The 13,512-nt window shown below is 38.4% G+C and overlaps 1 pseudogene across 1 annotated transcript in view; it reads left to right on the forward strand.

Moving 5' to 3' along the window:
- The first annotated feature begins 12,469 nt into the window (after window positions 1–12,469).
- LOC101568731 overlaps window positions 12,470–13,512 on the forward strand; it is a 59,339-nt pseudogene continuing 58,296 nt past the window's right edge. The window contains exon 1 of the transcript XR_001117163.2: window positions 12,470–13,506. The product of XR_001117163.2 is annotated as a KICSTOR complex protein ITFG2 pseudogene (transcript). The remainder of the gene's footprint in view (window positions 13,507–13,512) is intronic.

Below are 13,512 nucleotides of genomic sequence, written 5' to 3' on the forward strand. Positions count from 1 at the left end.
CTGGTCAAAATGACCATGAGGTTAAAATTGTGTAAATCTAAGAATTTAAGAATGAGTATTTATAATTCACGATTTGGGGGCTTAAAGATAAGAAATGTAGTAGAAAGGTCTTAGGAACCAGAGAGACTTAAGTTCAGATGTTGTTTGGTCACTTCATAGATGTTAATCTCAAGCAAATTCCTTCACTCTTTCAATCTCTCAAAATATTCAGAGTTTATCATGAACCTGACATTGTTCGGGAGAATATAACTACCGGCCCCAACTCCTTTGCTCAGTCTTCTAACCTGCAAGCAAAGAAGGACGTCACAGGATCCACAATGAAAGGACAGTGCTCTCTGGAGCCACATTTAAAAAGCTGACATGAAAGAAAAACCCAACCCAAGTTACCATTTGCATGTGTAACATGAGATGATAACAAGCGCCTCTGAAAAACAGTTCTTGGGCCAGCCAAATAGCTCAGCAGATTAAGCGCCCTGAGGGGATTTCACTGACCTTATCAGACCAAAAAGCTACAACTCTTGTTGCATAGGTCTTGCTTTATCTTGGTCTTAACCACCCAGCAGAAAAGTATAAAAATGAAATATAAGAAGTAAAGACATGCTGTTATGTTGAGTTGTAGGGGACTCAAGTCAACAATTTCTGACATTGCCAGTCAAGCGGAAGACCCAATACTATTATGGACTACTAGACTCTTTTAGAATATTTTGCTGAGTTAACACACCTATAATATTCAAATGATGGAGCTAAACAAAAAAGGGGATAGAGATGAATGTCCATTTTGTATCTGTGTATTCAAAGTGGTTAGGATAGATATATAGTTACATTCTCTTAATGAATAGAGGGATTTGTTCTAATAGTGTTTGTAAATAGGATATCATGTCCGCATCTTATACAGCAATTAACCACTAAGAAGAATGTATGCAATGTGTTGATTATTAAAACTGTTCCACCAATTTAATTTGAAACTGTCTCATTGCTATTTGTTTCTCAATAAAATTATGGAAGAAAATTAAATTAAATTAATAAATAAATAAAGTGCCTGCAAGTAGGCAAAGGGCCTAAAGCACCTGCAAGTAGGCAAAGGGGCTGGTGATTCAATCCCTGGGCCTGCTGTGCTGGTCCTGCCCCCAGGGCACACTGAGACTGCTATTGAGACTGGGCATGTTAGCACATGCCTGTAATCCTAGCTCTTGGGAGGCTGTAAACAAGTGGATTACTATAAATCTGATCTAGTAGTGAGACCCTGAACACCCTGTAGACCCTGCCCTAAAATACAAAAAGAAAAAGAAAGAAAGAAAGAAAGAAAGAAAGAAAGAAAGAAAGAAAGAAAGAAAGAAAGAAAGAAAATTCTTCACTTATTTTACTTTCTTTTAATGCAGAATAACTTCAATAGCCATAATCTGAGCCTCAGTGCTTCACCACCACCCAGTTCCAAGTATAGATCCTCACTTTATAGTTTAAAGTGCCCTTTCATTGGTTTAAAAGAGCAGAGTTCTCCCCGTGGTGAATATTATTCTCAAAACACTCTAGTAAGCTTTGTGGTAAAATAACAGTAATAATTAATGGATCTGGGAAAACACAGAGATAATCTGAGGAGAGTGTGAATGTTTGTTTTATGATAGCTTATGCACTTCAGAATAGCAACAACAAAGGAATGTCATTGTCATGGAACTCTTGGCAACTCACTACAGGGACTCCTTGCTTTCAGAAGCCAATTCGTCAAATTCCCAGCTGATGTAGTGGTGATAATCCAAACTATAAAAGTATCAACCAAGGGTCTCTTTACATAGCCAGTATCTCTAGCGTATTTCAAGTGAAGTTTGACTTACACCTGACTTTTCAGAGCGAGAGTGTAAAATGAAATAAACCCCCATTAAGTTATCTTCCACAATATAATTTAGAAAATCATGTTTTCAGATTACTCAGGAAGCTTTTTTTAGGTCAGCTGTAGACACAAAGACCTTGAAAAGGAGAACACAGAGTTCCAGGTTCTGTCTGTACCATTCTAAGAAAAACCAAGACATAATAGGCCAGGGTGATAAAACTTTGATAGCAAACAACCTGCTGTGGCACACTAACAGGCTCGCCAACACTGTAATAGGGTATAATAGGGTCAGATGGCCTCATCTTCTGCACTACAGACAAACGTTAGAAGAGAACCCCCATTGTCTTCTGTTTCATCATCTTATTTCAGTGCAAGATTACAGAGGACACTTCTTGATAGATCATTTGTGAAACTTCTGATCTCTCCAGAAAAAAATTTTTATTTTTTTATTTTTTCCCATAATTTTATTGAGAAACAAATAGCAATGAGATAGTTTCAAACCAAATTAGTAGGACAGTTTCAATAATTAACACATTGCATAAGAAAAATTTTTAAACAACTATATTCGGTTAATTAGCAGAAGAGAGTCAATTGATCCCGATGGCAACCTAACCTGACAAAAGCAGAAATGTGTGCAAAGGGGGTTTGTAGCTCAATATTTGATTCTAGGATAGGCATGTTGCTTCATGTTAGTAATGGTCAAATGATTCATCTATAATTATAAATTCTTCTACTAAAAGACAAAATTCCCAGGGACTGGGTAATTTTGTCCTGTACAGCAGCCTTGGCAATACTCATAGAATAATTATGGAATAACATCCCCATGAAAATGACTGGGAGAAAATCTTTATGTTATGGGTTGGCCCCATAGAATTCCTAGATGTTCCTGGTCAAGGAGAAATATCTTTGGGTCTCACAAAGGATGCATTGCTTTTTCTGTGACTATATTTTCATTTAAGTTATCATCAATCATTTAATTCAGTTATGACCATTCATCATAATGTCATACATCAATTTCAATTTGCTTGAATTGGGATAAAATTAGCTTTAGAATGTCTTATTCAAAAATTATCTGAGATGAGCATCTACATCTTCAACATGTTGGACATTACCAAAAAAAAAAAATATTTGAATGTTAAGATGATAAAAATCTATGATGGGAACTACCCGCTCGGGCCCCCCTCCTGTCCCTCTCTTAGACAGGAGCTTTCTTTCTCTCAATAAATATATTCTGCTCATAAAAAAAAATCTATGATGCAATTAAGCAATAGGAACAGCTTTGAAATTTTCAGCCCTAAATCTTCTGGGGATAAACTATAATAAGATGTGCAGAACATTGTAATGAGGCTAAGGGACAAATTTTACTCAATTAGGTAAAAGATAACCCAGGTCACAATCATAAAGTCATTAGAATATAATTCTAAAAAAGTGTTACAGATTAGATATACAGTGGTCATTGCAGGAAAAATAGATTAGTCTTCTCCTTCGATACAAGAGACAGACAGGCTTCTCAATACTGATAGAATTATCTGAGATTTTGAGTAGAAAGCAAGCTACTGCAGACTGGAGAAACAGCTTGAATGTAAATGCTATATCACACAAGACAAGAACTGCTAAGTGCTATAGCACACACCTAAGAGAACCAATTCTGGTGAGTTAGTACGGTACAATTTTGTCATATATTTGCATATATTTACATATATGTCTTATATTTTCATGCGAATTCTGATACAGGGAAACTACCCTTGTGGCTGTGCTGTGTAAAACATGCACCTTCCACGTACCTCACTCAGAGAAAAAGAAAGACACATAATAATGTCTGCTTTCTTCAACCTGGAGACATGTGTCACCCTGTTCATAGACTACTGGCCAAAATTGGTTATTGGGCCACACTGGGAGGAATAAGTATCAGGAGGTAAGTGAGCAGCTGGAAAGCGGGTGCCCTTTCTACAAATTAGGATTTTTTTTTAAGTAGTTTCTTGTTTCAATAAGCCAGTCACAGGATATAAATAGGAAAATATAGTTTGAGTCAAATTCTATAGATCTTTTAATTGCAAGCTGAGGATTTGATTTTATCTCATAAGTAAAAGTAATTAAGACTATAATAGTCCAGAAGGCATAATAAATGAGAGTGTGAATCGGATAAAGCTCCAGATGCCGAGTTATAAAAGGAAAAAGTGGGTAATGCAGCCAATTTCTTTTTTTTTTCTCCAAAACTGAAATCTTACATTTACTTTATTCTTCTACTCCTTCACAGCAAAACTCTGTGTGTGTGTGTGTGTGTGTGTGTGTGTGTGTGCATGCATGTTCATGTGTGCAACATACATATAGCATTCAGTAAATGCATGCTCAGAACAAAATAAAAGCCAAACAGTCTTAGTTAGTTGGGTTAAATCAACAAAGGAAAGTCACAAAATTGTCCCATGGCATAGTGGAGAATTTTGTTATTTTTTTATAACCTTAAAAAATGACATGGGCTGGGGAGATAACTCAGTGGTTGAAGCACCTGTCTGGCAAGCACAAGGACCCAGGTTTGATCCCCAGTATCACATGCTGTGCTGCCTCCAGAACACCGGGCACAATGTTCTATCCCCGAAACCATGTGTGATGGTGCATGCCTGTAATCCCAGCACTGAGGAGGCTAAGTAAGGGGATTACTATGAGTCCAAGCTGTATAGTGAGGCCTTCTGCCAAATAAATAAAATACATGATTAAAAAAAAAAAAGATGAGACAATTTCTCTAAGTTTCTGTGTCTTTTGCATGACTGAAAGTCAAAACCCAAATGAGCAAGATGCCAATGTTGCCACACAAAGAGATCCAACTAATGAGCTGGCTTCAAACTGCGCCTGTTCTTCATGGCCACTTGTAAGACCATCATGGATATGTAAGAGTAGAAAATGGCCTTGGCATTAAAGAAAGGGGAATTGTTTCATTCTACCAATCAGAAAGAAATCGCTCATTAGCTTTCATTTAAGTAATTACCAATCATCCTTCAAGAGTTCTAGATTTTCCCAGATTATCTGCTAATCTTTTCCTAATTACCAAAACCACACTACTTCCTCTCAGTTCTGAGGGTTGTTTGTAATTGGAATCAATATCAGCTAGCGTAAACTCACAGTCATACAGCTTGTTCATTACAATGTTTCTCAACAAAGCAGGTTGTGGGGCTGGCCAGACAGCTCATGAGATTAAGGTGCCTGCTCAGGAAAGCTCAGGGACCTGGGTTTGAGCCCCAGAGTGCCACGCCAGCCCCACCCCCGGGGGGTGCTGAGACTTCGATTGAGACTGGATATGGTGGTGCACACCTGTAATCCCAGCACTTGGGAGGCTGAAAACGGGAGAATCACTACAAGTCCGATCTACACAGTGAGACCTTGTAGACCCTGCACTAAATACATTTTAAAAAGCAGGTTACATTTTTGTTGTGTAATTACTTTCTTACTAATATGGCAATATATAAAGTATAAGCAGCACATAAAATATATGAACTATCATTGAGGTTCATCTTTATATTCCAAGAAACGAACTAAAAACATTCACTAAAATTCTATTGAATAGATGAATAGCAGATAGATGTAATTCATGAGCCTAGTCTGTGATAAGTGATTTCCTGCCCAGTTTTTCAGATTAGATGTTTCCAAGTGACAGCAAATCTCACTCTAGGCACTTGCAATCATTTCAAAGTCACTGATCCGAAGAGAATCTTGCTTTCCTGACACTTGAAAGAAAACCTAAATTTTATTTGGACTCACAAGGAGTATCGAATATTCTCCTTGAAAAATGTAACCAATGGGTAAATTTGAGGAGAATTAGAAATATGGCAAATTGAGACAATTTACACTTCAGAAAAGAAATGCAAAAGAAGTTGCAGGCACAGGGATCTTCTTTATACAAAAAATTCACAAATCTAGCCTATTTTTTCTTTTAAAATAATATCATAGGACATCAATCATAAGATCATCTGAAGAGGAGATGATGGCCTGGGGGCTAAGGACAGCACTGATGTGCTAGTGGTGCTTCTAATGTTGGAGTCAATTTGAAAGAAAAGTAACCAGCATAAAAACTAGCTTTCTGGTACTGAGCATTGACTTGGGTTATTAAAATCTGACTATAAGTGAATGCCTCTAATTCATATTGAAAGCAATGCTTTTTTATAGTGGGATCTCTCTATTCATTCTCTTGGTGTTGTTGCCATATACTATAAAAGTTCTGACTGATAGAAACTGCCATACTTTCTTGATTCCCCTTTTTTCTGAGATTGCCGTGAGCTGTGTAGATATACTGAATAATGAATCCCAAGAAGCTGTGGAGTTCTATGCATGTCCCTGGGGAAACACACTCAGAGTCAGTCCTTGAGAAGACCAGGCAAAAGCCAATCTTCCAATGCCCTTACATCTGCATCAACAGAAATCAAAAGGAATGAGTTCCTATCAGATTCACCAGAACCGCAAATGAAACATTGAGTGTCTTAACCCTGGAGGACCGGTAATACTGAACAAAGACAAAATGCAGCACCACATGGCTGGGCCTTTTCCCTTCTCTCGAGCCTATCCTGCTTGTCCCATCCTCTTTCCTTCAGTCCTAGAGGTGTAGTTGGTTCCTTCCCAGGAGACTTATTGTCTTGTAGTTCCTATCTTTCTAACCCAAAGATACACACATCTTAAAAGTTAAGAGTGTCCAAGAAACTTACAAACATTACTTTAAATCTCTGCTATACTTCCCATCACATGATCTTTCCTGTTGGTTGCATGCAATTTCCAGACTTCATGAAAGCACTGTTTATATGTCTGAGTAGCTTTGATACTGCCTATGATGTCTACCAAAGTGCACCATATGGTAATATTTGCATAAATGCTTATTAGAATTAATCAAGAATCCCATAATTTAGAAAAATCTGGTTAGGATAGATATATAGCTACATTCTCTTAATTCAAGGAATAGAGTGATTTGTTCTAATAGTGTTTGTAAATAGTATATTGTTTCTGCATTTTATACAATAAACAACCACTAGAAAGGCAGTATGCAATGTGTTAATTATTGGAACTGTACTACCAGTTTGATTTGAAACTGTCTCACTATTTATTTTGCAATAAAATTATGAAAAAATAAATTTAAAAACATTAAAAAATGTATAAAGATAAAAAAAAATCACTAAATCACTCTTTTTATACTATCCTATTATATGTTCATGTCACTCAAAGGTTACCTGAACACCACCAACTCACCTGCTGCAGCCAGAATCACCTTCTGGATGTTATGATCTAGGTTCTCTTTCTTACAACTAATTGTTCTAAATATATCATGCTGTGATGATTCACTTCTTACTGAAACCCTGTGGTTAGAAACAAACAATGAGAGCGTCCATTCTGGACAACTGAGAACAGGGTAAGGGAGACAGGGGCCACACAGGTAGCCACAGGGCACCTGTTTATTGTGGGATTGAAGAAAAGCTTGATGTCAGTCCAAAAGTGAAAGGTTAATTTCAGAAACCAACAAGGACAGTCAACAGGAAATCTGATGCCTGACAGGGTGAAGCAGGAAGTGTATAAAAAGGAATCAGTGAATGTAACTGTTCTCTGATTTTTCTCAACAAAAGCAGGTAAAACAAAATTCCCTGAAGATTTGTTTGAAATCAAATTGCAACTCCTTCCTGCCATCTAAGGGGAGATCCAAATATCTAGCAAGACCTCAGAAATATACTTAGAAAAATTTCCTTAGAATTTATTTTTTTGTATTTTTTGTATTTTAGGGAAGGGTCTACAGGATGTTCAGGGTCTCACTACTAGATCAGACTCATAGTGATCCACCTGTTTACAGCCTCCCAAAAGCTGGCACTACAGGAACATGCCATGATGCCTAGTTTCAATTGCTACCTCTGCATACCCCCAGGGGTGGGGCCAGCACTGCAGCCCTGGGGATGAAACCCCTGGCCCCTGCACCTGCCTGCAAAAAGACTACCTAACAAGTTCCCCTACCTCACCCCCCATACACAGCTGCCCAATAACAAAAGGAACACATAAGTATGTGTCTCAGTTACTTTTCTCTGAGACAAAAATACTGGATAGCCAAAGTTAGAGGAGATGGCTCAGTGGAATAAGCACTTCCCTGGCAAACACAGGGCCTGAATTCAATCCCCAGTTCCTCCAAAAAAAAAAAAAAGTTAGAGGAGGAAAGTTTTATTTAGCTCACAGCTTGTTTAGGTTCCAGCCCATAATCATTAGCTCTAAGGCAGGGTGGCACATGGCAGAGGGGGAACAGTTCATGGTAGCGGAGGACAGAAAAAAAGAAAAACAAGAGCAGAAGGGAGGAGAAAGCCTCTTTCCCTCCTTTATACTGGATGCAGGCTACCAGCCCTGGGGCAGGTGTAGCACCCACACCCCTAACCCCAGAACTAGGCAATGAATCAATCACAAACTGTAGATTTAGCTATCCCTGAAAAGCCTGCCACCATGACCATATGTGGCTCTGGGGGGCATACAAACACAAAAAGTAACAATCTGAGTCCGTTTAGCATAGATTGTAAGTGCAGAGTTTTATAGTGAGACTGTAATGGGCCTGCATCTCAGCTCCATCAGCTGAGACCTGTGCAATCTAGACTAATATACCTGATCTCTTTGGATTCTGGTTGTATTATATAGTGAATAGAGATAGTTGCTGCTGTTGGGAGTACTAAACGAGATGAACCCTCTGAAGCACCTGAGACACTGCCTTGCATGTAGTAAAGCCCAATAAATACTATAAATATATATATACATATATATATACATATATAATAGTGTGATAGTACAAGGATTTGTAAAGCAAACTCAATGATTTAATTAGGTTATTAAAATACAGGAAAAAAACAGACATATGATTTACAGTCCTCTTCACTAATAAGCCATAGCTACCTGGAAGTTCTCTGAGATTCACTATTTTATCCCCTTTATTTATCCTAGCACTTTAAAATGCTTTATGTGTAATAAATAAAATACAAAGTTCATCCTTAGTTGCTGTAGACAACATCCTTACCATCTGCATTTAAGAAATAGTAAGCACAACAAAATAAATCTGAAATGAATAACCTTTAAATCAAGCTTGAGACCCTGACATTCACAAGCAATAAAGCTCATGGTCAAATTCTGGATGACCTGGAATCATAGAAAAAAGCCTTCTTGGATACTCCTCTTTACCCATGTTTAATAGAAAAGGGAAAAGGCTACCATGATCAAAGAAATTACTTATTGCTCTCATTCAGGTAATCACGGTAGTCTGATCTCTCTGCTGTGGAGTTAAAACACATCTCAGGAAACCATAAGAGCTGGTCTGTACTCAAAGTTCAATATCTTGAGGTCCCTTACTCCTTTTGGCACAAGATCTAATATTAAGACAAAGACATCTTTCTGTTGACCAAAATTCTGTAGAACAGCGATGAAGACTAAGTTTTCAAAGTTCACTCCAGGTAGAAAATGCTTCAAATAACTAAGGGGCTTCCTGATTGTCCCAACTCACAAGCACATTAGGAAACCACTTAATGTTGAGGAAGCTGTTAGAATGCCCATAAAACATATTCATATGTAAATAATACCAATGATGTTCTTTTAATAATACTCAAATATTGAATTGAACTTGAGTTAGAACCGCATAGTTTCTCTGATTTAGTCTTAAGCAGGCGGCTCCCAATAAATGTTTTCCATTCTCTAAGATTTTCAGTGCAGCTTTGCAAGGACTACATAAAAATGTCCATCTAAATGTACGGAAATAATACAAGGGCTTTTATTAGGCAGAACAGAAGTATCTAAGACACTTTTTTCGGAACTGTTAATATTGACAGGTAGCACGTTCCTTAGGTCTTTATAGGTTCTAAGGAGTCTGTGAAGAACCAGCCTTTCTCTACAGAGAGCATCTTTCCCATGCCCTCTGTACACATGGGTTATTCTTTAACTTTACTGAATGCTCATTATGCACAAAGGTTGATTAAGCCCTCTGTGGGAACCAGAATTGTATTAGAACCAAATTCAATTGCCCTAATTAGAGTTATTTAGGGCTTCCTAGTTAAGAGAATTTATACTCATTTTTTTTCTGGATGCTATGCTTACAAGATTCATAAATTCAGTGCCTTTGAAACAAATATAGCTTTCAGCAAAGTGATTTATATTTTCTAATGATTAGTTAAAAAATATGGCATAACAGCTCTGGTCATTTTGCCAAACATTTTTGTCAGTTAGCTAATTTGTTTTAATAGTAGCTGTAGGGCTGATCCAGGACACTGAAACCAACTAAGTTTAATTCATTCCTATTTAAATTTAACTGTTGCAAGTAATAGAAATGCCTGCTGGAACAGAAATAGCTGATTAAGAATTCAAATCTGTTAATGTTAGCATTGAATCATTCGGGTCCATGCAGACTCAGAATGTGACAGAGGGTGGCTTCTTCACCTTGGCAAAGTTTATAACAACAAAATAAACAAATGATTGTATGGTACTATCTTTAGAAAATAAGTAAATGCCATTCTGTTCACTCATGCTATGACTATGTATAGATGCTGTTCACAGGCAATGGGGAATTCCATACTTGATCAATATTGCTAGGAAGATTCTTCAAGGGAGTTATCACTATGCCAGTCCTCCAAGCCCTGAACAGCACAAGTGCTGAAGACACAAGGTTGACGTGAAGCTGCACTGCAAGATACCTAAAATTCCATTTTGTTTAGCATATTAGTGCATCTGTAAAATTCAAAAATATCATACAAATGTTATCTTAAAAATCATCTTAATACTAATATATAACTTTTCGGTTTCCAAAAACCAAACTGTGACACACTTTTCCAAACTGTTAACATACATTAACTTACTTATCTTCATAACAATTCTATATTATACTTATTGTTTTCACATTTAGAGGCTGCAAAAGAAGGTAAGAAACTCACCTAATCAAAATGCATCATTTATTACAATTCCTCTGAGAGCATGGATTTTCTTTTCTGAAACAAGGTCTTGCTATATAGTGCTATGTAGCTTGAGCTGGTCTTAAGCTTACTATGTAGCTCACGCTGGCCTTGAATTATGGTGATCTTCCTGCTTCAGCCTCCCAAGGACACAGTCATCCACCATCTTCCAAAAATCAGAGCAAGTATATTCTGATTTTTGGAACAAATGCTTTGATTAGTCACTTAATATATGAACTAAGACACCTATTCTGTCCTAAATCCACAAATACATGAAAATGACCTATTTGAATAAAATAAAAAATGGTCACTAAACTTCATCTCTAGAGGACTGACCATCCTTTTGTTTTGCTGATAGAATAGGCTCATCTTGTGGCAAAGCTCAACTGATTATAGTAAAATTATGCTTCACTTCTTTCCATTTATAGCAAATTTTAGATTCTGGAAATGGAGGTCTTCCTGCTGCCTACATTTAACTACCATTCAGAAATTCATCAGGCTTTCCCACCATTCCTTAGCCTAAGAAGCTAAGTTTAGATAAGAAGGAAAAAACTGAAAACAGGGAAAGAATTTCCATTATCAAGTTTACTTTCTAAGTTTTGTAATAATGCAGATATGTCAAAAATTTGATCAATCTGAAAAATAATAGCAGAAAAACTTTGAACAGAAGCTCAGGGAACTGTAAAACTATAATACATAGATAGTGGGAATCAGAAAATAAAAGGAGAAAGATAAATAAGGAAAAATATTTAAGGAAAGAATAGTTGAAACATTCTTAGATTTGATGGGTAAAAATTCTATGTGTGCAAAATTTCTGGGAATCCCAAGAAGATAAATGCAAAGAGACACACCTAGACAATGTCTTTGCAAAATCGCTGAAGTGAAAGACAAAATCTGGACAATTGCAAGAGTTGTGACTCATGGGGCTGGTGAGATGGCTCAGTGGTCTAGAGCACCTACTTAGAACAAGCTCAACAAAGCACAGGGACCACGGTTCAATCCCCCAGCACCACATGCCAGCCAGCCCCGCCCCCTGGTGGGCTGAGCTGGCCACACACACACACACACACACACACACACACACACACACACAAATAAAGAAAGAAAGAAAGAAAAAAAAGAACATTAAAAAAAAAGAGTTGTGACTCATGACACATAAGGGAACAATAATATGATTAATTTCTGGTTCCACGTGAGGCACAAAAGGAAAGGAATGACATGTTCCAAGTGCAAGAGAAAAACCTGACAACAAAATGCAAAGATCTTTCATTAACGAAGGTAAGACAGAGACAGCTTTAGATAAATAAAAACTGAGGTAATACATTTGCAGGAGGCCTGATTTAAGAGAAGAACTACATAAGGTCAAGCTGAAAGAAAATGACACTAGACAGTAATTTCAATCTCCTGAGGGAAAAAAGAATGGAGCATTATAAATGGAAATATGTGAATAAAACTATACATATAATATATACACATTCTCATAATTCACTTAATTTTTCATGAAAAGCTAACGTTTCAGTTTCAAAAAATGAACATTTGAAAGTTCATAGCTTTTCTGCATAAATAATAAACTAGAAAAAACAAATCAGGAAATAAATTCCACTTGACATAGCTTAAAAATACTTATAATCAAACTAATCAAGACAGTGAAAGACCTCTATAATGAAAATTGTAGTCCGGGATGATGGAGTATGGCCTAGGTTAGACTGTTCCGCGGTGCTGTAACTTTCATCTTTAGGTTCCCGTTCTGCTGGCGCGGTGTCGGGTAGCGGTTTGGGGACCATTCAGCAGGGCGCCTCTGTTCTCGACCCTGGAAATGCCATGAGGTCAGTTAGCTTTGTGCAGCGCGCAGCGATGGAATTTAGTGGGAGCCTTTTTCCACACGCGATCTGCCTCGGGGACGTAGATAACGACTCGTTAAATGAACTGGTTGTGGGAGACACCAGTGGAAAGCTGTCTGTGTATAAGAATGATGACAGCCGGCCATGGCTCACCTGTACCTGCCAGGGGATGTTGACTTGTGTTGGGGTTGGAGATGTGTGTAATAAAGGAAAGAACCTGGTAGTAGCAGTGAGTGCTGAAGGCTGGTTTCATTTGTTTGACCTGACACTCGCCAAGGTGCTGGATGCCTCTGGACAACATGAGGCACTAGTGGGAGAGGAGCAGCGTCCTGTCTTCAAGCAGCACATCCCAGCCAACACCAAGGTCATGCTGATCAGCGACATTGATGGAGATGGGCGTTGTGAACTGGTGGTAGGACACACAGACCGTGTGGTGCGAGCCTTCCGCTGGGAAGAGCTGTCGGAGGGCACTGGACACCTGACAGGACAGCTGGTGTCCCTCAAGAAATGGATGCTGGAGGGCCAGGTGGACAGTCTCTCGGTGACCCCAGGGCCACTGGGTGTTCCTGAACTGATAGTATCTCAGCCAGGCTGTGCTTACACAGTTCTTCTGTGCACCTGGAACAAGGATCCTAGATCCTCTCCTGCCTCTGAGGAGGCCGTGGAGGGCAGTAGAGAGACCACAGCTGCCCAGGATGTAGTGCTGCACCAGACATCTGGCCGTATCCACAACAAGAATGTCTCTACTCACCTGATAGGCAACATCAAACAAGGCCACAGTCCGGAGAGTGGTAGCTCTGGCCTCTTCGCCCTCTGCACCCTGGATGGGACACTGAAGCTCATGGAGGAAGCAGACAAGCTGCTGTGGTCCGTGCAGGTGGATCACCAGCTCTTTGCCCTGGAGAAGTTAGATGTCACG

This window comes from Octodon degus, unplaced genomic scaffold (assembly GCF_000260255.1).
Source record: "Octodon degus isolate 3935 unplaced genomic scaffold, OctDeg1.0 scaffold00005, whole genome shotgun sequence".
Lineage (NCBI taxonomy): Eukaryota > Metazoa > Chordata > Mammalia > Rodentia > Octodontidae > Octodon > Octodon degus.